A 24,569-nucleotide genomic window follows, 5' to 3' on the forward strand; every position below is an offset into this window, starting at 1 on the left:
CACCACAGCCCGCACTTTCTCCATAGCATCCCTCTCAGGCCGGGAGAGGCTGTACAGGCGGCTAGATGGCAGCAGAGCTCCAGGAAGAAGATCGACGGCACAATCATACGGGCGGTGCGGGGGAAGGGACCGCGCACGATCCTTACAAAAAACATCCCGCAGATCATGATAAACCCGCGGAACCATCGAGAGGTCCGGGGCGTCCGACGGCGAGGCCGTGGGCGGGAGCGGAACGGGGGAAGCCGCAGCTCGGAGGCAGTTCATGTGGCAGGCCACACTCCAACCCAGCACGGCACCCTTCTCCCAGTCGATATGCGGGTTGTGGAGAACAAGCCAGGGGTGACCCAGAACCAGCGGAGTGAGAGGAGCCTTAAACGAAAAAAAACAAATCCTTTCTGTGTGATTGCCCGAAAGAGATAATGAAAGGAATTCAGAAACATGAGTGATGTCAGGCAGGCGCTGACCCGATAGTGCGTGAACGCGGAGAGGGCGTGACAGAGGCTCCAAGGCGATGTTCAGTTTGGCGGCGAGTGAGGTGTCAATAAAGTTCTGCTCAGTCCCAGAGTCAATGAGAACGGAGAGAGAATGAGAAACAGTCCGAACACACAGTGTAGCCGGCAAAAGAAGTCTGGGGAGAGGGCTTTCACTCGACAGATCGCCCACCAGCACCCTCACGATCACTGGTGAGCGCGCCCTTTTGCCAGCGTCGGGCAGGAGGAGACAGAGTGGCCTTTACGGCTGCAATAAACGCACTCACTGGAGGCAAGGCGGCGCTGGCGCTCCGCGGGCGACAGCCGTGAGCGCCCAAGCTGCATGGGTTCATCCCCATCCCCGGTGTCGGCGTCACACGACCCATGGGCAGCAGTAGAGGTCCCACAAAAATCCAGCGGGGCATGCCCCGAACGCGCGCGCTCCGATGTGCGCTCACCTGATCGTCCACCCACATACACAAAGCCAAAAGCGCATCTAGGGAGGAAGGCAGTTCACAGAGCATCAGTTCGTTCCTTATTTCCTCTTTAATATTAGTGAGCAATGTCTGTGAAGGTTCTCAGTCATCCAGGTCATCGTAGTCAAAGGAGCTTGCAAAGAAAAGCGTCTGGACTTCTTTAAGTTGCTTGAAGATGTTTCACCTCTCATCCGAGAAGCTTCTTCAGTTCTAAGGTCAAATGGTGGAGAGTCCCAGATATAAACCTAGTGGGAGAAACCCCCCACAGAGGGACAAAAGGACCCCCTGATGATCCTCTAATCGCCTGAGCCAAGGTGTGTAACTGGGTGTGGGTCCCAATCTTCCAAGTCTTCCAAGGAGCTGTCTTCTTGTAGTCGTTTTCTGACAGTCTCCATGGCCTCCGTGGTGGGTATGCAAGTGAAGAGAGAGACTACATCAAAGGACACCATGGTTTCATCTGGATCCAGGGTAAGTTTTTGGACCTTGTCGGACTACAAGAAGACAGCTCCTTGGAGGACAGGACCAACTTCACACCTGATCAGATCTGCACACTGTTAGACCTCTGCCTCACCACTACATATTTCAAGTACAACGAAGGCTTTTACAGACAAAAACATGGCTGTGCCATGGGCTCCCCCGTGTCACCTATTGTAGCCAACCTTTACATGGAGGAAGTGGAAAGGAAGGCTCTTGGCTCTTTCAAAGAGAGAGTACCCAGCCACTGGTACAGATATGTAGACGACACCTGGGTCAAAATCAAGACACATGAAGTGGAATCCTTCACTGCGCACATTAACGCTGTGGATAAAAACATCAAGTTCACTAGGGAAGACACAAAGGACAACTGTTTGCCTTTCCTGGACTGCGCTGTGCACATTGAAGAGAACGGCAAACTCAACATCGAAGTTTACCGGAAGCCCACACACACGGACCAGTACCTCCTCTTTGACTCCCATCACCCTTTGGAACACAAACTTGGAGTAATTAGGACCCTACACCACTGGGCAGAACATGTTCCCTCTAAGCCTGAAGGAAAAAAGAAGGAACACACACATGTAAAGGAAGCACTCAAAACGTGCGGCTATCCTAAATGGGCGTTCTTAACACTAGGAAGGCCCAGGCTTCTACCTTTCTACCTTTAAAACCCGGAGAGCAGCCAAATGGCTGGTAGGCTTTTAGCTAAGCTTTAGCTTCAGGCAAGTGGAAGCTAAATTGGCTAGTCATTCATATGTAAATTGGGTTGTTACCTGGGAATTCTGGAGGGAGGGGAGTGGGGGTGTGTGGATGAGGGGGTGGGGGAGCTGCTAAAAGCGGTGAGCTTCCTTTTGTTTCATCTTGATGCATTCTCAATCATCCAGGGAAACAAATCTCCAAAAGTCACCAACTTGGAGTGTTTCAGTTTGCCATCTTAGGGAGAAATCAACACACATGGGTGTATGTCCTTTGTTGCTGAGATTTATTGATAAAAACAGTACAAAAAATCAACCATTTGTACACATTTTTACAAATAATTATAAAAAGTGAGTGAGTACATTTCGACATTTTCAGCAATCACTCACAATCCTGGCACTGCCATGGTATCTGTAGTCTGCATTTACCACATGTGTATCTGTTGCAGTGAACACATCGCACAGTGGCATGATTGTTCTTGCAATTGTGTTTGACCTGACACATGGCTCTTTTTCCAGGGCTAGGTGTGGAGGGTTGTGTCAAAGGCAACTGTTCTTTTCTTGCCTTCTTCGCAGCTACATGAGAGTGAGCTAACTCCCTTGCAAGCTCCACCAGGAAGTCCACCCGTCTTTCCTTCGTCCCGGAGCATGCTTGATACAGCACATGTGCATTCAGTGCTGCCATGTCAATCATGTTATAAAACACGGCAACTGGCCAGCGCCGTGTTCCTCTGCGGACAGTGTACTCCCGAACCATCTGGTCCATCACATCCACGCCACACTTTGTTTTGTTGTAAAGGGTGACAGTGTTTGGCTTCCTTTTGGTAGTGTTATCAGTCTGAACCACGCCGTGCATGCTGCTAAGAATATAGACTGTCTTCTTCCGTTTGGCCGCATACGCCGTCAGCGTGGCAGCAGATGTTGAAAACACCTAAGAAATAAGATAAATTGTTATTTCCATAGCACTTTTACACACAATGAAACACATAAACATAGAACCAGAAAAGACCTGCAACATACCTGAGTGGTGAATTCATTGCGATCTGTCTGTCTAGTGGATTGAGGAATTTCCCTGCGAATCTTGTTGACTGTGCCGAGGATGGTGGTTTTCCGTCTAAGAAGTTTTTGCGCAAGTGAAAGCGATGTGAAAAAATTGTCCGTGGTAACATTTCTGCCCTTGTCTAGGAATGGTTCCATCAGCCTCATTACTACATTTTCAGAAAGTCTCTCCCCAGTGGGACGACTGGGGTCCTTGCCAAGATATGGGAAGACATTGCAAATGTACTTGGATTTTAGGTCGCAAGCCACCCAAAACTTGATCCCAAACTTGTCCGGCTTACTTGCAATATACTGCAGGAAACTGCACCGAGTCTTTGATGGGAAAAGCTGTTCATCAACGGTGATATGTAGACCAGGGTTGTAGCACGTGATGCAGTTGGTGACAAATGATCCCCACAAACTGGAAATTGCAGCGAACTTATCAGTCTTTGCTCGATCACTGCGGGTGGACTTGTCATCAAAGCGTAGGTGTTGCATGATTTCTTTGAAGCGGTTTCGTGCCATAGTTCCAATTATCTGTGGGTTTCCCAGGTTTGCTGACCAGCAGTCATTTAGAGATGGAACCCTGGTAACCCCCCGCAAGATGACAATTGCAATAAATGCCATTAGTTCAGGGAGGTCCATGAACCAATGAACATGCTCCGTTTGCTGTGCATGTTGAACAGTCCATTCTTGAATGCTACGAAGCATGTCAAGAGTGACAAAACACAGGAAGCTCTGAAGGCGACTCGTGATATTTCTCCTGGCCTTAGCCGTTGGCTCTCCATCTGCAGCGTACGCTTCTATTGGGGTGAAAGGGAGACAGGTCCCCACCTGTTCTTCACGCCACACTGTGCCATCTTTCGCTGTCTCAGTCCCCAAACAAGCTCTCTTTTTAGGTGCAGAAGCAGTCTCCTCATCTGCAGTGTGAACAAATTCAAATTGTGAGCAATGGGAAGGTCCAGTATCTCCTCCTCTGTATCAGAATAATGTCTGAAATATCTTACTTACAAACTACATCCACTTACTTATTTGAAATGAAATAGGAAATAACATGAAATGCAACTAACCGGAAGACTGATCAGACAGCTCTGAGTCCGAATCCGGCTGAACTTGTAGGTCTTCTCCATCCGAGTCACAAGGGTCGACTTCCCTCAGGATCATTTCCAAGGCCTGCTGAGTGGTGAGTCTTCTCTGCATTTTCTTTCCTTGGAGAGGAGGTCCGTACACCACAGAATTCTTCAGGGCAATGAAGGATTAGGCTAAGTGTAGTGAGATTGTATCATATATATAGGGCTTGGCTTCCTGATCAATGCTCCACTACCAAAAGGAAGCCAAGCCCTGCCACCCTTTACAACAAAACAAGGTGTGATCACATTGATGCCACAATGGACGACTGATCAATGCTCCACTACCAAAAGGAAGCCAAGCCCTGCCACCCTTTACAACAAAACAAGGTGTGATCACATTGATGCCACAATGGACGACTGATCAATGCTCCACTACCAAAAGGAAGCCAAGCCCTGCCACCCTTTACAACAAAACAAGGTGTGATCACAGGGCTTGGCTTCCTTTTGGTAGTGGAGCATTGATCAGTCGTCCATTGTGGCATCAATGTGATCACACCTTGTTTTGTTGTAAATGCCACAATGGACGACTGATCAATGCTCCACTACCAAAAGGAAGCCAAGCCCTGTGATCACACCTTGTTTTGTTGTAAAGGGTGGCAGGGCTTGGCTTCCTTTTGGTAGTGGAGCATTGATCAGTCGTCCATTGTGGCATCAATGTGATCACACCTTGTTTTGTTGTAAATGCCACAATGGACGACTGATCAATGCTCCACTACCTTTTTTTTTTTTTTTTTACTTTGATTTTTATTAGGTTATTTTATCATTGTGGACATACAGTAAAGAAAATAACAAACAGACATACATATAAACAAACAGAGTCTGGAGTTTACATATCTTTCTCCATTTATCACATTGCAGAAAAAAAAAGAAAACCTATTATGTTATTTCATTTGTGTCACTTCTGAATGTTTTCCACTTCCTCCATAGTCTGTCGTATTTACCTCCCATCAGTCTAATGTTGAGTGTTATTTTTTCCATCTCTGAGATATCCTCTACAATACTGATCCAATCCCGCTGGGTGGGAGGATCTGGATGTAACCACTTCTTTGTAATTGCTTTTTTTGTTGCGGCCAGAATTATTTTGACTAAATACACGTCCTCTTTTTGTATGTATTCTTTTATGTTTCCTAGATACATCACTTGGCAAGTATTTGGGAATGTATAACTCAAAATATTATCCATATTCATTTTTAAGTCTTCCCAATACTTTTTAATTTTAATGCATTTCCAGAATACATGAGAATGATCCGCTTCCATTTCTCCACACAATCTCCAACAATTTTGTAAACTTGAGGTCAGTTTGCTTTTTATTTTGGGTGTAATGAAAAAACGTGTCAAATTTTTCCAACAAAATTCCCTCCACAACGGCGAATTAGTTGTACTGTGTTGCAATTCACACATATTGAGCCATTCTTTCTCTGTTATTTTTATGGTCAGTTCAACTTCCCATTTCTTTTTAATATAGAGTGTTGAATCTTGTCTATTTTCTTCTAATGACCTATAGAAGGTGGAAATAGTTTTAAATTGTTTATGTTCATAGCAATCTTTTACTTTTCCGACAACCCCCAGTGGTTTCCCAAGCCAGTCAGATTTTATTTGTTTTGCGTAGTAGTCCCTAACTTGCAAATATCTAAAGAAATCTCTATTTTCCAATTTGTATTTGTTTTTTAGTTGTTGGAAACTCATTAGTCCTCCGTTTTTCATAAGGGTACAAACTGCTGTAATCCCTTTTAGTTCCCACTGTTTGAATGTTTGGTCCAATTGTCCTGCCTTGAAATTTTTATCATGTCTAAACCATCTGAGTATAAATAATTGTTCTTTTAACTGACATTTTTCTATTACTGTGTGCCATATGTCTAATGTAAATTTCACAATTTGATTCATTCCACTTTTATTCTTTGTCATTAAATGTTTGTCAGAGATAAAAATCTGAATGTTGTTTCCCTCGATTTCTTTCTCAATTTCCTTCCATCTTGCCTCATATTCTGGTCTACACCAACCAGCAAGTGGTCTGAGTTGGGCTGCATAGAAGTATTCCCTTAGGTTCGGCAAGGCCATCCCTCCCTTGCGCTTCGGGAGTTGCAGTGTTGTTAGTCTTATTCTGGGCTTCTTCCCACCCCAAATAAACCTTGATATCAACACACATGGGTGTATGTCCTTTGTTGCTGAGATTTATTGATAAAAACAGTACAAAAAATCAACCATTTGTACACATTTTTACAAATAATTATAAAAAGTGAGTGAGTACATTTCAACATTTTCAGCAATCACTCACAATCCTGGCACTGCCATGGTATCTGTAGTCTGCATTTACCTTGGCTTGGCTTCCTGATCAATTGTCCACTACCAAAAGGAAGCCAAGCCCTGTGATCACACCTTGTTTTGTTGTAAAGGGTGGCAGGGCTTGGCTTCCTTTTGGTAGTGGAGCATTGATCAGTCGTCCATTGTGGCATTTACAACAAAACAAGGTGTGATCACATTGATGCCACAATGGACGACTGATCAATGCTCCACTACCAAAAGGAAGCCAAGCCCTGTGATCACACCTTGTTTTGTTGTAAAGGGTGGCAGGGCTTGGCTTCCTTTTGGTAGTGGAGCATTGATCAGTCGTCCATTGTGGCATCAATGTGATCACACCTTGTTTTGTTGTAAATGCCACAATGGACGACTGATCAATGCTCCACTACCAAAAGGAAGCCAAGCCCTGTGATCACACCTTGTTTTGTTGTAAAGGGTGGCAGGGCTTGGCTTCCTTTTGGTAGTGGAGCATTGATCAGTCGTCCATTGTGGCATCAATGTGATCACACCTTGTTTTGTTGTAAATGCCACAATGGACGACTGATCAATGCTCCACTACCAAAAGGAAGCCAAGCCCTGCCACCCTTTACAACAAAACAAGGTGTGATCACAGGGCTTGGCTTCCTTTTGGTAGTGGAGCATTGATCAGTCGTCCATTGTGGCATCAATGTGATCACACCTTGTTTTGTTGTAAATGCCACAATGGACGACTGATCAATGCTCCACTACCAAAAGGAAGCCAAGCCCTGCCACCCTTTACAACAAAACAAGGTGTGATCACAGGGCTTGGCTTCCTTTTGGTAGTGGAGCATTGATCAGTCGTCCATTGTGGCATCAATGTGATCACACCTTGTTTTGTTGTAAATGCCACAATGGACGACTGATCAATGCTCCACTACCAAAAGGAAGCCAAGCCCTGCCACCCTTTACAACAAAACAAGGTGTGATCACAGGGCTTGGCTTCCTTTTGGTAGTGGACAATTGATCAGGAAGCCAAGCCAAGGTAAATGCAGACTACAGATACCATGGCAGTGCCAGGATTGTGAGTGATTGCTGAAAATGTTGAAATGTACTCACTCACTTTTTATAATTATTTGTAAAAATGTGTACAAATGGTTGATTTTTTGTACTGTTTTTATCAATAAATCTCAGCAACAAAGGACATACACCCATGTGTGTTGATATCAAGGTTTATTTGGGGTGGGAAGAAGCCCAGAATAAGACTAACAACACTGCAACTCCCGAAGCGCAAGGGAGGGATGGCCTTGCCGAACCTAAGGGAATACTTCTATGCAGCCCAACTCAGACCACTTGCTGGTTGGTGTAGACCAGAATATGAGGCAAGATGGAAGGAAATTGAGAAAGAAATCGAGGGAAACAACATTCAGATTTTTATCTCTGACAAACATTTAATGACAAAGAATAAAAGTGGAATGAATCAAATTGTGAAATTTACATTAGACATATGGCACACAGTAATAGAAAAATGTCAGTTAAAAGAACAATTATTTATACTCAGATGGTTTAGACATGATAAAAATTTCAAGGCAGGACAATTGGACCAAACATTCAAACAGTGGGAACTAAAAGGGATTACAGCAGTTTGTACCCTTATGAAAAACGGAGGACTAATGAGTTTCCAACAACTAAAAAACAAATACAAATTGGAAAATAGAGATTTCTTTAGATATTTGCAAGTTAGGGACTACTACGCAAAACAAATAAAATCTGACTGGCTTGGGAAACCACTGGGGGTTGTCGGAAAAGTAAAAGATTGCTATGAACATAAACAATTTAAAACTATTTCCACCTTCTATAGGTCATTAGAAGAAAATAGACAAGATTCAACACTCTATATTAAAAAGAAATGGGAAGTTGAACTGACCATAAAAATAACAGAGAAAGAATGGCTCAATATGTGTGAATTGCAACACAGTACAACTAATTCGCCGTTGTGGAGGGAATTTTGTTGGAAAAATTTGACACGTTTTTTCATTACACCCAAAATAAAAAGCAAACTGACCTCAAGTTTACAAAATTGTTGGAGATTGTGTGGAGAAATGGAAGCGGATCATTCTCATGTATTCTGGAAATGCATTAAAATTAAAAAGTATTGGGAAGACTTAAAAATGAATATGGATAATATTTTGAGTTATACATTCCCAAATACTTGCCAAGTGATGTATCTAGGAAACATAAAAGAATACATACAAAAAGAGGACGTGTATTTAGTCAAAATAATTCTGGCCGCAACAAAAAAAGCAATTACAAAGAAGTGGTTACATCCAGATCCTCCCACCCAGCGGGATTGGATCAGTATTGTAGAGGATATCTCAGAGATGGAAAAAATAACACTCAACATTAGACTGATGGGAGGTAAATACGACAGACTATGGAGGAAGTGGAAAACATTCAGAAGTGACACAAATGAAATAACATAATAGGTTTTCTTTTTTTTTCTGCAATGTGATAAATGGAGAAAGATATGTAAACTCCAGACTCTGTTTGTTTATATGTATGTCTGTTTGTTATTTTCTTTACTGTATGTCCACAATGATAAAATAACCTAATAAAAATCAAAGTAAAAAAAAAAAAAAAAAGGTAGTGGAGCATTGATCAGTCGTCCATTGTGGCATTTACAACAAAACAAGGTGTGATCACATTGATGCCACAATGGACGACTGATCAATGCTCCACTACCAAAAGGAAGCCAAGCCCTGCCACCCTTTACAACAAAACAAGGTGTGATCACAGGGCTTGGCTTCCTTTTGGTAGTGGAGCATTGATCAGTCGTCCATTGTGGCATTTACAACAAAACAAGGTGTGATCACATTGATGCCACAATGGACGACTGATCAATGCTCCACTACCAAAAGGAAGCCAAGCCCTGTGATCACACCTTGTTTTGTTGTAAAGGGTGGCAGGGCTTGGCTTCCTTTTGGTAGTGGAGCATTGATCAGTCGTCCATTGTGGCATCAATGTGATCACACCTTGTTTTGTTGTAAAGGGTGGCAGGGCTTGGCTTCCTTTTGGTAGTGGAGCATTGATCAGTCGTCCATTGTGGCATCAATGTGATCACACCTTGTTTTGTTGTAAAGGGTGGCAGGGCTTGGCTTCCTTTTGGTAGTGGAGCATTGATCAGGAAGCCAAGCCCTATATATATGATACAATCTCACTACACTTAGCCTAATCCTTCATTGCCCTGAAGAATTCTGTGGTGTACGGACCTCCTCTCCAAGGAAAGAAAATGCAGAGAAGACTCACCACTCAGCAGGCCTTGGAAATGATCCTGAGGGAAGTCGACCCTTGTGACTCGGATGGAGAAGACCTACAAGTTCAGCCGGATTCGGACTCAGAGCTGTCTGATCAGTCTTCCGGTTAGTTGCATTTCATGTTATTTCCTATTTCATTTCAAATAAGTAAGTGGATGTAGTTTGTAAGTAAGATATTTCAGACATTATTCTGATACAGAGGAGGAGATACTGGACCTTCCCATTGCTCACAATTTGAATTTGTTCACACTGCAGATGAGGAGACTGCTTCTGCACCTAAAAAGAGAGCTTGTTTGGGGACTGAGACAGCGAAAGATGGCACAGTGTGGCGTGAAGAACAGGTGGGGACCTGTCTCCCTTTCACCCCAATAGAAGCGTACGCTGCAGATGGAGAGCCAACGGCTAAGGCCAGGAGAAATATCACGAGTCGCCTTCAGAGCTTCCTGTGTTTTGTCACTCTTGACATGCTTCGTAGCATTCAAGAATGGACTGTTCAACATGCACAGCAAACGGAGCATGTTCATTGGTTCATGGACCTCCCTGAACTAATGGCATTTATTGCAATTGTCATCTTGCGGGGGGTTACCAGGGTTCCATCTCTAAATGACTGCTGGTCAGCAAACCTGGGAAACCCACAGATAATTGGAACTATGGCACGAAACCGCTTCAAAGAAATCATGCAACACCTACGCTTTGATGACAAGTCCACCCGCAGTGATCGAGCAAAGACTGATAAGTTCGCTGCAATTTCCAGTTTGTGGGGATCATTTGTCACCAACTGCATCACGTGCTACAACCCTGGTCTACATATCACCGTTGATGAACAGCTTTTCCCATCAAAGACTCGGTGCAGTTTCCTGCAGTATATTGCAAGTAAGCCGGACAAGTTTGGGATCAAGTTTTGGGTGGCTTGCGACCTAAAATCCAAGTACATTTGCAATGTCTTCCCATATCTTGGCAAGGACCCCAGTCGTCCCACTGGGGAGAGACTTTCTGAAAATGTAGTAATGAGGCTGATGGAACCATTCCTAGACAAGGGCAGAAATGTTACCACGGACAATTTTTTCACATCGCTTTCACTTGCGCAAAAACTTCTTAGACGGAAAACCACCATCCTCGGCACAGTCAACAAGATTCGCAGGGAAATTCCTCAATCCACTAGACAGACAGATCGCAATGAATTCACCACTCAGGTATGTTGCAGGTCTTTTCTGGTTCTATGTTTATGTGTTTCATTGTGTGTAAAAGTGCTATGGAAATAACAATTTATCTTATTTCTTAGGTGTTTTCAACATCTGCTGCCACGCTGACGGCGTATGCGGCCAAACGGAAGAAGACAGTCTATATTCTTAGCAGCATGCACGGCGTGGTTCAGACTGATAACACTACCAAAAGGAAGCCAAACACTGTCACCCTTTACAACAAAACAAAGTGTGGCGTGGATGTGATGGACCAGATGGTTCGGGAGTACACTGTCCGCAGAGGAACACGGCGCTGGCCAGTTGCCGTGTTTTATAACATGATTGACATGGCAGCACTGAATGCACATGTGCTGTATCAAGCATGCTCCGGGACGAAGGAAAGACGGGTGGACTTCCTGGTGGAGCTTGCAAGGGAGTTAGCTCACTCTCATGTAGCTGCGAAGAAGGCAAGAAAAGAACAGTTGCCTTTGACACAACCCTCCACACCTAGCCCTGGAAAAAGAGCCATGTGTCAGGTCAAACACAATTGCAAGAACAATCATGCCACTGTGCGATGTGTTCACTGCAACAGATACACATGTGGTAAATGCAGACTACAGATACCATGGCAGTGCCAGGATTGTGAGTGATTGCTGAAAATGTCGAAATGTACTCACTCACTTTTTATAATTATTTGTAAAAATGTGTACAAATGGTTGATTTTTTGTACTGTTTTTATCAATAAATCTCAGCAACAAAGGACATACACCCATGTGTGTTGATTTCTCCCTAAGATGGCAAACTGAAACACTCCAAGTTGGTGACTTTTGGAGATTTGTTTCCCTGGATGATTGAGAATGCATCAAGATGAAACAAAAGGAAGCTCACCGCTTTTAGCAGCTCCCCCACCCCCTCATCCACACACCCCCACTCCCCTCCCTCCAGAATTCCCAGGTAACAACCCAATTTACATATGAATGACTAGCCAATTTAGCTTCCACTTGCCTGAAGCTAAAGCTTAGCTAAAAGCCTACCAGCCATTTGGCTGCTCTCCGGGTTTTAAAGGTAGAAAAGCCAAATGGCTGGGCTCTGGGCCTTCCTAGTGTTAAAGTCAGCAAAGAGGCACAGAAAAGAAGACCAGACACCAGCGAGGGAGGATAAGAAGGACAGACGCAACAACATTGTCATCCCCTATGTAGCCGGTGTATCAGAGAAACTCAGGAGAGTTTTCTCCAAGCATGACATCCCAGTGTATTTCAGACCCAGCAACACGCTCAGACAAAAACTGGTTCACCCGAAAGACAAAACGCCAAAACACAAACTTAACAATGTGGTGTATGCTGTACAGTGCAGCGAGGAATGCTCAGACCTCTACATTGGAGAGACCAAACAGCCACTTCACAAGCGCATGGCACAACACAGAAGAGCCACCTCCACAGGACAAGACTCAGCAGTCCATCTGCATCTTAAGGATAAAGGACACTCTTTCGAGGATGCTAATGTTCACATTTTGGACAGAGAGGGCAGATGGTTTGAAAGAGGAGTGAAAGAAGCCATCTATGTCCACTGTGAGCGACCATCTTTGAACAGAGGCGGGGGTTTACGACACCAACTCTCTGCCATCTATAATCCAGTTTTGAGATCCCTTCCCAGACGCCTTAACACCCACTCACATCCTGGGCCATCTGCCCTCAGGAATTCGCATGATAAGGTGGGGCCAGGTTTCACAATGAACACACCCGAAACTCTGGCTGATTGGGACCCACACCCAGTTTCACACCTTGGCTCAGGCGATTAGAGGATCACCAGGGGGTCCTTTTGTCCCTCTGTGGGGGGTTTCTCCCACTAGGTTTATATCTGGGACTCTCCACCATTTGACCTTAGAACTGAAGAAGCTTCTCGGATGAGAGGTGAAACGTCTTCAAGCCACTTAAAGAAGTCCAGACGCTTTTCTTTGCAAGCTCCTTTGATTAGTGAGCAATGCACTTTTAAGGGCCTCTTCCCCCCATTTCGCCTGTTCAGCCAAGGTAGAAAAGTCAATAGAAAAATGTAACCGGAAGGTCGCCGGTTCGATCCCTGGGCTCTCTGTCCTGGTCGTTGTGTCATTGGGCAAGACACTTTACCCTACCGCCTACTGGTGTTAGCCAGAGGGGCGGTTGGCCCGATGGCGCGATATGGCAGCCTCGCTTCTGTCAGTCTGCCCCAGGGCAGCTGTGGCTACAACCGTAGCTTGCCTCCACCAGTTTGTGAGAGTGAATGAATAGTGGCATTGTAAAGCGCTTTGGGTGCCTTGAAAAGCGCTATATAAATCCAATCCATTATTATTATAGTCCATCATATGTTCAACTGTCTTGTGCTTTTGTGGTTACTTTACATAAAAACTAAAGAAAAAAATGAATTGCAGTGGATCAAAAACTCACCAGAATGCATGAACGTAAGTGTCTGATGCTCAGAATTTACTGCGCCAGCCTACCCACCTCCTTAGTATCCTCCTCTAATTGTCAAACAAAGTCTAAAGGCATGTCAACATCTCACTATTTACTTTGCTCTCCTGAGGACGCTGACATTTATTGCAGATGTAGGAACAACAATCAGTGTAGTTGATTACATGTTGAAACCCCCTGGAGGCCTGAGAAATAAAGAAGTAGTAAAAGAAAGGAACATGAGTGTGCTCTGTTTAAAAAAAATATATATATATATACAGTGGGGCAAAAAAGTATTTAGTCAGCCACCGATTGTGCAAGTTCCCCCACCTAAAATGATGACAGAGGTCAGTAATTTGCACCAGAGGTACACTTCAACTGTGAGAGACAGAATGTGAAAAAAAAATCCATGAATCCACATGGTAGGATTTGTAAAGAATTTATTCGTAAATCAGGGTGGAAAATAAGTATTTGGTCAATAACAAAAATACAACTCAGTACTTTGTAACATAACCTTTGTTGGCAATAACAGAGGTCAAACGTTTACTATAGGTCTTTACCAGGTTTGCACACACAGTAGCTGGTATTTTGGCCCATTCCTCCATGCAGATCTTCTCGAGAGCAGTGATGTTTTGGGGCTGTCGCCGAGCAACACGGACTTTCAACTCCCGCCACAGATTTTCTATGGGGTTGAGGTCTGGAGACTGGCTAGGCCACTCCAGGACTTTCAAATGCTTCTTACGGAGCCACTCCTTTGTTGCCCGGGCGGTGTGTTTTGGATCATTGTCATGTTGGAAGACCCAGCCTCGTTTCATCTTCAAAGTTCTCACTGATGGAAGGAGGTTTTGGCTCAAAATCTCACGATACATGGCCCCATTCATTCTGTCCTTAACACGGATCAGTCGTCCTGTCCCCTTGGCAGAAAAACAGCCCCATAGCATGATGTTTCCACCCCCATGCTTCACAGTAGGTATGGTGTTCTTGGGATGCAACTCCGTATTCTTCTTCCTCCAAACACGACGAGTTGAGTTTATACCAAAAAGTTCTACTTTGGTTTCATCTGACCACATGATATTCTCCCAATCCTCTGCTGTATCATCCATGTGCTCTGTGGCAAACTTCAGACGGGCCTGGACATGCACTGGCTTCAGCAGCGGAACACGTCTGGCACTGCGGGATTTGATTCCCTGCCGTTGTAGTGTGTTACTGATGGTGACCTTTGTTACTTTGGTCCCAGCTCTCTGCAGGTCATTCACCAGGTCCCCCCGTGTGGTTCTGGGATCTTTGCTCACCGTTCTCATGATCATTTTGACCCCACGGGATGAGATCTTGCGTGGAGCCCCAGATCGAGGGAGATTATCAGTGGTCTTGTATGTCTTCCATTTTCTGATGATTGCTCCCACAGTTGATTTTTTCACACCAAGCTGCTTGCCTATTGTAGATTCACTCTTCCCAGTCTGGTGCACGTCTACAATACTTTTCCTGGTGTCCTCCGAAAGCTCTTTGGTCTTGGCCATGGCGGAGTTTGGAGTCTGACTGTTTGAGGCTGTGGACAGGTGTCTTTTATACAGATGATGAGTTCAAACAGGTGCCATTCATACAGGTAACGAGTGGGGGACAGAAAAGCTTCTTACAGAAGACGTTACAGGTCTGTGAGAGCCAGAGATTTTCCTTGTTTGAGGTGACCAAATACTTATTTTCCACCCTAATTTACGAATAAATTCTTTACAAATCCTACCATGTGAATTCATGGATTTTTTTTTCACATTCTGTCTCTCACAGTTGAAGTGTACCTCTGGTGCAAATTACTGACCTCTGTCATCATTTTAAGTGGGGGAACTTGTACAATCGGTGGCTGACTAAATACTTTTTTGCCCCACTGTATATATACATACATACGCTTAAAACAATCGCTAATGAGGGTTTGTTTTAAACCAACCCCAACATGGATTCTAAAACCACAGCAGGAATAAATATTTAATATGTTCCAGATCTTCATGAAAAAACAAAAAGGCTACAAAATGTGCCTTTGTGCCTTATGTGTGTGAAAATATGCATGCGTGCGTTTAAATTTGCCTCCTCTCTCAGCTCTTGCAGCCCCTATATTGCGCAAGCCTATGGGTGAAGGGTGACTTAATTGTTTTGACTTCTAGCGTCAAGAATACAACAGCAGGAACACATGCAGCCCAAAGCCAAGGATGCTCAAATGTTCTTGTATGGATTTAAAACCTTGCAAAAAAAAGAAAGAAAGAAAGAAAGAAAGAAATCCTGCAGTTCATGGGAGAGGCATGCTAAATTTGCACTCCTTAAGTTAAGAGATGAAAGTGATTCAAGTTCAAAGATGGTAGGTGAAAGCTGGGATAGGTTGGTCTAGCAGATTTCATGTATGAGCACTGCTTCCTTTTTCATGAAAAAAGAGTCAAAATAACTTAAAATAGGACGATGTTTTCTAGAGGCTTCATAAAAGGAATCATCCTGAAATGCATTTTCCTTACAATGTGCAGTATTTTCCTTTTCTTCGAGAGCAATCTGCTTGTCTTAAATCCATAAGATTAAGGACAGGCTATAATTCCAAATAAGAGGCTTCAGAAATCCACATAAAAGTCTTCAGGGAATTAATGATTTCACCGGGGGGTGGCCTTAAGCCCCAAACACTCAGTAGAAGTGGGTCTCTAACGCTGAGACAGTAGGGAACTCCAGACGTATGGGGGGTGTAGTCAGTGAGTCACATCTGATTCATGTTGGTGGATGGAGTTTGGATCAGGTTTTTTCATTGCTTATTTGGTACATTGTTGATTGTTTTATGGCTGTTTTAACAGATCTAGTTACCGTGTTTCTGGTGCTATATTAGATTTCAATTATTTTCGCATTTTTTCAAATATAAACCAGGGTTTACCCAAGTCTTGGGAACCCAAGACAGTGATGTTGGCACACAAAAAAATACCATACCCCAATGTTTCACTCATTCTCTATTAGCAACACAGCATTTGGGATTTTGAGGCTAACAAGCCAACTTGATTGATAACCATTAAATTCATGTTTCCCAGAGGGCAAATTGTTAATGATGTTTTCTTCAGTTTTTCTTTTGGCATCATCACCAGGTCAGGCTTTATGAATGTTACTGTCATACCAAAGTACTGAGTGTAATAGGCTGTATATAAAAGATGGATGTAGCCACCACAGCATCAGTCAACAAAACAACATTATTCTGAACTTCTGTTTTAAAGACTTTAAGCGTAGATCATGGTCATCTCCATAAGGGTGCCATGATTTTTTTTAACACTATCCCTGCCAGTGACAAACTATTGCATCAATCATTGTTTTCAGTTAGCACTAATAGCAGATATCTATCTAAATTGCTAAAATTGTTACCAAAAGTGGAGCATAAATTTCTTGTATGGGTTGATGGTGCAGTTAACCACAAGTCGTGCCTCCACACTGCAGCTAACATGATTCAAAAGGCATAACTTTTAGTTTGAAAGTTAATTGTCTCAATTTCCTGTTAGTGTCACACTTTTCCTAATACAGGAAAAGAAGGCCGTCGCTTCCCTGAGCAAGGACATCACTGTTTTACCAGCTGATAAGGGAAGATGCACCGTGGTCCTAAACACTACAGATTACCATACAAAGATCACTACTCTCCTCAGTGACAACAATACCTACGAAGCCTTAAAGCGAGACCCCACAAGCAGCTACAAAAAGTAAGTTATAGCTTGCCTTCAAGAATTTGAAAAGGACAAAATCATTGACCGCCTTACATATCACCGCCTTTACCCAGGGGATGCCATACCCTGCATTTATGGACTTCCTAAAATCCACAAGGAAGCTGTCCCACTCAGACCCATAGTCAGCAGCATAAACTCAGCCACTTATAACATTGCAAAACACCTTGCTACCATCCTTGCTCCTCTCGTGGGGAACACCCAACACCACATCAAGAACTCCACCGACTTCACCGACAAGGTCCAGAAACGTACCCTGGATCCAGATGAAACCATGGTGTCCTTTGATGTAGTCTCTCTCTTCACTTGCATACCCACCACGGAGGCCGTGGAGACTGTCAGAAAACGACTACAAGAAGACAGCTCCTTGGAAGACAGGACCAACTTCACACCCGATCAGATTTGCACACTGTTAGACCTCTGCCTCACCACTACATATTTCAAATACAACGAAGGCTTCTACAGACAAAAACATGGCTGTGCCATGGGCTCCCCCGTGTCACCTATTGTAGCCAACCTTTACATGGAGGAAGTGGAAAGGAAGGCTCTTGGCTCTTTCAAAGAGAGAGTACCCAGCCACTGGTACAGATATGTAGACGACACCTGGGTCAAAATCAAGACACAAGAAGTGGAATCCTTCACTGCACACATTAACGCTGTGGATAAAAACATCAAGTTCACTAGGGAAGACACAAAGGATAACTGTTTGCCTTTCCTGGACTGCGCCGTGCACATTGAAGAGAATGGCAAACTCAACATCGAAGTTTACCGGAAGCCCACACACACGGACCAGTACCTCCTGTTCGACTCCCATCACCCTGTGGAACACAAACTTGGAGTAATCAGGACCCTACACCACCGGGCAGAACATGTTCCCTCTAAGCCTGAAGGAAAAAAGAAGGAACACACACATGTAAAGGAAGCACTCAAAACGTGCGGCTATCCTAAATGGGCGTTCTTAAAGTCAGCAAAGAGGCACAGAAAAGAAGACCAGACACCAGCGAGGGAGGATAAGAAGAACAGACACAACAACATTGTCATCCCCTATGTAGCCGGTGTATCAGAAAAACTCAGGAGGGTTTTCTCCAAGCATGACATCCCGGTGCATTTCAGACCCAGCAACACGCTCAGACAAAAACTGGTTCACCCGAAAGACAAAACGCCAAAACACAAACTTAACAATGTGGTGTATGCTGTACAGTGAAGCGAGGAATGCTCAGACCTCTACATTGGAGAGACCAAACAGCCACTTCACAAGCGCATGGCACAACACAGAAGAGCCACCTCCACAGGACAAGACTCAGCAGTCCATCTGCATCTTAAGGATAAAGGACACTCTTTCGAGGATGCCAATGTTCACATTTTGGACAGAGAGGACAGATGGTTTGAAAGAGGAGTGAAAGAAGCCATCTATGTCCACTGTGAGCGACCATCTTTGAACAGAGGCGGTGGTTTACGACACCAACTCTCTGCCATCTATAATCCAGTTTTGAGTTCTCTCCCCAGACGCCTTAACGCCCACTCACATCCTGGGCCATTTGACCTCAGGAATTCGCACGATAAGGTGTGGCCAGGTTTCAAAATGAGCTCATCCGAAACTCTGGCTGATTGAGACCCACACCCAGTGTTTACCAGTCATTTGGGGTCTCCCATGCTACTATGGGCAACTGCTGCAATGTGCTAGTGACCAAAGCTATCCAATGGAGGTTTTCCCCAACTAGTTGGGGAATGTTCGTTTCTCCCCAGAGACCATTGGCTGTCAGTTAATCGAAGACTCCACTAGCAATCTCTAGGTCTTTGTGACTGGAGTCTTATTCACTTAATTTTATCACGTCCAACATGTTGGACAAGTTAGCATCGCATGGTTAGTGATAGCACGACTGTAAAATCTGAGTTAAAAAACATTTATTTGTAACAGCTTTTAAACACGTTTATTTGGGCTGAGGATTGACTGACTTTGGGAGACAACCTCAAGTGGTGGTTGAGGGAACTGCATTTAATTTCTTTGCATTTCACACGTAGTTTTGTTTTTTAGGCCTAGCTCTGCTTGCCACTTGGTACGATGAGCCTTGGCAACATTGACTATTAACATGATGCAAGTTAAAAAATGGATGCAACAATGGTGTTGATGTAAATGATAGAATCATGGTTATATTTGGCAGGTTAGTACATAAGAAAATGTTTTCAATAAAACAGCTTTGGAAGTGAATCCACCTAAGCCCCTGGTCTTTATGGTCACATAATAGTGGAAATAGTGGAACAGAGAAACCAACAAACACAAACACTTTTTTTTACATTTAAATTTGGGAACAACTTGGATTTCCCTTGAAGTGATAATGTAGTTATCCAGCTGTGCAGCTGCAAGTTGTCATTCAGCTGCAAAGCCTTAGCAGTCTCTTAATTGCCCATCTGTGTGTCCTGTCTAAACCCTTTTAAGATATTTTTATCTACATTGTCTTCTTTCTGTTAAAAAAAACAACTTTTGCTTATGTTGAAGCACTGTCAATTTTTAAAACCAAGTTAATGTTAGTATTGTGATAACTCCTAATTAAACGCTTTCTTAATGTACAGTCAAAGGGTAAGTATGTATATTTGGTCGTTTTGAGTCCCAAAAGCACTAGCGTGTTACTCTTGACTTTACATATCGTTAGCTTCATAGCATAAGTGCCTAAGTCATCGACTTAGTCAAATGACTTAGGCAATTATGCTATGAAGCTAACGATATGTGTACAATAGCAACATGGTTAAAGCTCATGGCCCTTCACGCACCTTGTCTTTAAGTATATGTAGCATATGTTTAACGCAGGTCAACAAGCACTTGCTTTGCCCTTTGGCGCGTTTGAGCAGTGAGTGTTTAAGGCCTAAGATTGATGTTCATGTAGATATAATGAGCATAAATTTATAGTTAAACACTACATGCTTAATCACACTTGTAGTAGAGGTCCAGATGTTTTCATACATTGTCTTCTGTAATTGCATTCGTCTTGTTTATCCCAACAAATTTGTACATTTCAAGATGTATTTTTACCTCCTTTTTTTGTCTTGCCACGTTATCTAACTATCCGCTTTTGATCACAGACTCTCTGACTGCTTACCTTCTTCTCTCAGAATTCTTCAAAGGAACAAAGGCGAAAAACTGGGATCTTTTCAGCACTGTTATTTCAAGTGCTGGTGTTTTTCAGCACTCTTGAATTCATTATGTTGTGATGGGGGGGAAAAGCATCCTGATTGATAATGCATTTGTTTCACAACAGGTTTTCACTAGACTGGTCTTACATCCACACCTTATGGAGCGCACGAGACAAAAAGAAGCAAAGAGGGGAAAGATTTCGGCAAACTGAGATTGGGATAATTCCATGGACCAAGGTTTAAAGTCTCCTCCTCTGTTTGACTTAATTGTGCTTTTTCCACGGCAGACACAAAGGAGAGAAAGTTAGACAAAGTTAAAACTAGGCAAACAGAAGAAAACAGAATAGGGAGAAATAGGAAATAGACTTACATCTCATCTCTTTGTGCTTTGCATGACAGCTCTTTGAGGAAAAAGAACAAGATAGCTGGAAGCCACTGCAGTGGTAGCACTGACGTTGGCACACTATGAAACATTTAATTGCACCATCATTCAGTGGAGGAAGGAAACGATGGCTTTTGCTGCTCTGACTGCATGTCTTCTCAAGCCGTGAAAGCCCATCAGTGATCCTGTTCGATGTTCCAAGTGGGCCGGGCAAGGCCCTTTTTTTTTTCCGAAATGGATCATTAGCTTATAATATTATTAGAAACACTTTGGGCCACCATCTCATATTTCTGCAGTGTGATCACATGAGGAAATTTGTTCTAATGCGGCGAGCACAAGTGTGACTTGTGACTCTCTCTCTGTCTCTGAGGGTATTACTCTCTCTCTCTGTCTGCTGTGTCGCAGTCAGTCCTATCAGGCCTGTCTTCGCTTCATGCTCAACGAGCTCGAGCCGTGTTTCCAAGACAAACCCGGCAGCATTCTCTTATGGGACATGCAAACACGCAGCATACATATTACATTTGCATGAATGAGGTTTTCCTCTGCCTGTGAAGTCCACTTTATTGAATCCATACAGAGGGAACAACCCACACCAGGGATAAGGTTCACTGACCTTTTCTTTTTAGAGTGTTTTTTTTCCTCATGGTGCTGCATAGACAGGGTCATATGTGGACTCTCACATGTGTTACATCTGTGGCTCAGTTCATTTTCGGCTTGTGGCAACTTGCCAACTGGGCAGAATGAACATATACACATATGTAAGAGCAAAGAGGAAAGAAACGTTGAAGGGAGAATTTATGTATTCTTGTGCATAAAAACTTGAATTTGCACTGATGGTGTGCAGTAGTAAACTTGATATATCGCTATGAATAGAAGCAGTCACAGTATTTGGATCTGTTTTAACATCTGCGTCTGATGACCTCAGATATTCAGGCGTAAGTCATACTGGAATGCCTCAGGGTCCTACATAAACATGAAATTTGCCACAGCTCAGAGGATTTTAGAGCTGAGACATCAAACTAAATTTAAGTACCTTAAAATGACAAGAACCAGGAAAGAAAGGGCAAAGAGAGAGAGAGATGCCACACTTGCATCTATGCACTGGATTATATATTAAGCTTTTAACTGTACAATCAGTGCTTTTTACTCATAAGCATTCATAATTCTTCAGCAATTCCTCTAATACAACCAGAATCATTAGCAACTTTTAATTTTTACTGATTTACTTTAGTTCTTAATGTTTGAAGCAATTGCCAGCTACATAGCGTAAAAGTGAAGCCAGTGCAGAAGTGCCAGAAACTTCAGTTCTTCTAGTGGCCACTCGAGGCTGGCTCCAAAAGTGAGCCAATGCCCATAGACTCCCATGTTAAAATTTCCGACTTCAGAGCAGAATTTATTTTTATTTTTTTATTAGTCCTTTATTTATCCAGGTAAAAATATCATTGAGATTAAAAATCTCATTATTTCCAGGTCTCTCTTGGAACTATCTTTGCAGCATTGCAAGAAGAAAAAAAAAGTCATACTCTTTATAATCTTTTTTAGCCTACTAGCTGTAGGCTAGGTGTCACATTGGGTAGTTAGTTACCAAACTGGCCCTCTCAGCTGTATTTTTGATGTAAGTACCATCTGGGACAAATTTAACTGTACCACTCGTGCATTGGTTTTGACAAGTGAAAATCGAGTATTTGTTCACCACTTAGCATTAACTAGCTAGTGTCTATGCATACAGGCTAGTAAGCCTGGTTAGAAAGATGCATACATAGTGTTAGACAACTTGTTCAAAAACCCTGATGGCAGTGGGTGTAGTGCTAAACGCAAGGCTTTAGAACCAAAGATTATAAACATATTGTTGGATGTCTATCGGTTAAAGTGAGAGATCATGGTTAAAGCCACTGAAAACATAATTTGAAACCAAATATACAAATTACAGCATCGCGTCAGCAGGCAGCCTGTTTCGGCAGCCTAATCACCTCTGCTGCAAACCCCCCTACCTTTGACCAGTGCCTGTTTTTTTTCCCCCACAACTTCAAACCTCTCAGCCCTCAGCAATCACCCACCCGCTCTGCTTCAAAAGACTTCATCCCAAAGCCTTCTTCCTTCACCATCATCCCATCTCTCAGCACTTCAGGTGAGTAACGAGCTGCAAAAGATCAAGGTGTGAAAGGCTGCAGGTCCGGATGGCATCAGCTTTAGGCTGCTGCAATGCTACACAAACCAACTGTTTAGCATCATGGAATACATGTTCAACATAAGACCAACACATTCGAAGGACTATAGCAGCTACAGGCCGGTAGCACTGACCTCACTTCTGACGAAGACCCTCAAGAGGCTTGTTCGTCAAACATCCCCACTCCCTGGTGAGGTCTTCATTAAATCTGCTGCTGTTTACCAGCCTGGATTCAGGCAGGTTGGCATCAGGTAGATGATGATGCCATCATCTACGTCCTGCACCAAGCTCTGATCCATCTGGAGAAACCTGAAAGCACTGTGAGGATTGTGATCTTTGATTTCTTCAGTGCTTTTAATATCATCCAGCCCAGACTTCGGAGGGACAAGCTGGAGCCGTCAGGAGTGGACCACCACCTGTCCCAATGCAGTGTAAAACTGCAGATTTCTCCATCAACTACCCAGGATGCCATCTACAAAAGTTCTCTGATGTCTCTGCCATAGTTAGCCTCATCAAAGGTAAGGCAAACTTGGAGTGCAGACAGTAGATTCAGGACTTTGTGGACTGCTGCCAGCTGAACACATTTTTTTAATACATTTCTTAATAACTGTATTTTTTTTCTTTTGTTGTAAATTTGCGCTGTACAGTCTCTTATTTCTTGTTTTTATTTTATATTCTTTACTTTTGTGTGAATTTGCATGCTCCATCTGCCTGTCACTTTGCTCCTTGAACACCTGAATTTTCCCAATGAGGGACAATGAAGAATATTTCTGTTCTATTCTATTCTGTTCTGTTCTGTTCCCTTACAAAATCCTTGATATTGGCATAGTGCTTGCAATGTTGCTGTCTGAGCTTTTTTCTTATAAACAACAAAAAGCACAAAGGTCCTCAAAAGGTAAAGAAAAAAATGGGGACTTATCAGGTAGCTTAAATTTTGAACACATGTGTATATTTAAAATACAGTTTCTTTACATTCACCCACACATATATGATACATTCCCAAACAAATTAAAAAGTCAATGTAATTAACATTCATTTGTACATTTTTAATGAGTAAAAAAATAAGTGTGTATTTGATTTATTCACTGCTACTTTTAAGTTGTATCATAAAAAAGAAGCATGATAATAAAAAAAATATTTATAAAGTAAAGGATATTTTTGTAGCCTAAGAATCTAACACAGTACAGTCCAATCAATCTACACCACCTCTTTAAAGATCTGTAAGAATTTACAGAGCCTAATCAATAAGAGATAATGGCTGTACTTTGAATGTACTGTACTTCATGAAAGACCGTTTCCCAATTGATTTAAAATGAAAAAGGTCCTTTCAAGAGAAGAGAACAAATCAATGCTCATAAAACACTATATATTTCTGTTCTTGTCCCAACGTCACCCACCATTTAATCCATCAATTGGTCACACGGTACATTTTCTTCCATTACTACTTTCCATCTCTCTCTCGTTTTTTTTATTTTTTTTTATTTTGCTTTGCTGCGTTATGTGATGCCTAATAAAATCCTGCACACAATCCATTAAAAGTAGAAAATCCACCCTTAGATACGTTTACTCTTACATATCATCAATCTGGGATGTGCAGCACATTCCAAGAGCTATTAGGTGATGAAGTGTCGCAATTTACTTTTTTCAGGCCTCTACTTTCTCTCAGATTTGTTGGTTACTAGTTGACATGGTGACTACATTTCCCAGAATAC

At 42.9% G+C, this 24,569-nt stretch overlaps 1 pseudogene; it reads left to right on the forward strand.

Moving 5' to 3' along the window:
* The first annotated feature begins 1,032 nt into the window (after nt 1-1,032).
* LOC146547756 (uncharacterized) lies at nt 1,033-23,360 on the forward strand (annotated as a pseudogene).
* Nucleotides 23,361-24,569: the final 1,209 nt, after the last annotated feature.

Source organism: Mchenga conophoros, linkage group LG23 (genome assembly GCF_057382185.1).
Source record: "Mchenga conophoros isolate Kocher_MC1m ecotype Shallow Benthic linkage group LG23, M_conophoros_male_GT1.1, whole genome shotgun sequence".
Classification (NCBI taxonomy): domain Eukaryota; kingdom Metazoa; phylum Chordata; class Actinopteri; order Cichliformes; family Cichlidae; genus Mchenga; species Mchenga conophoros.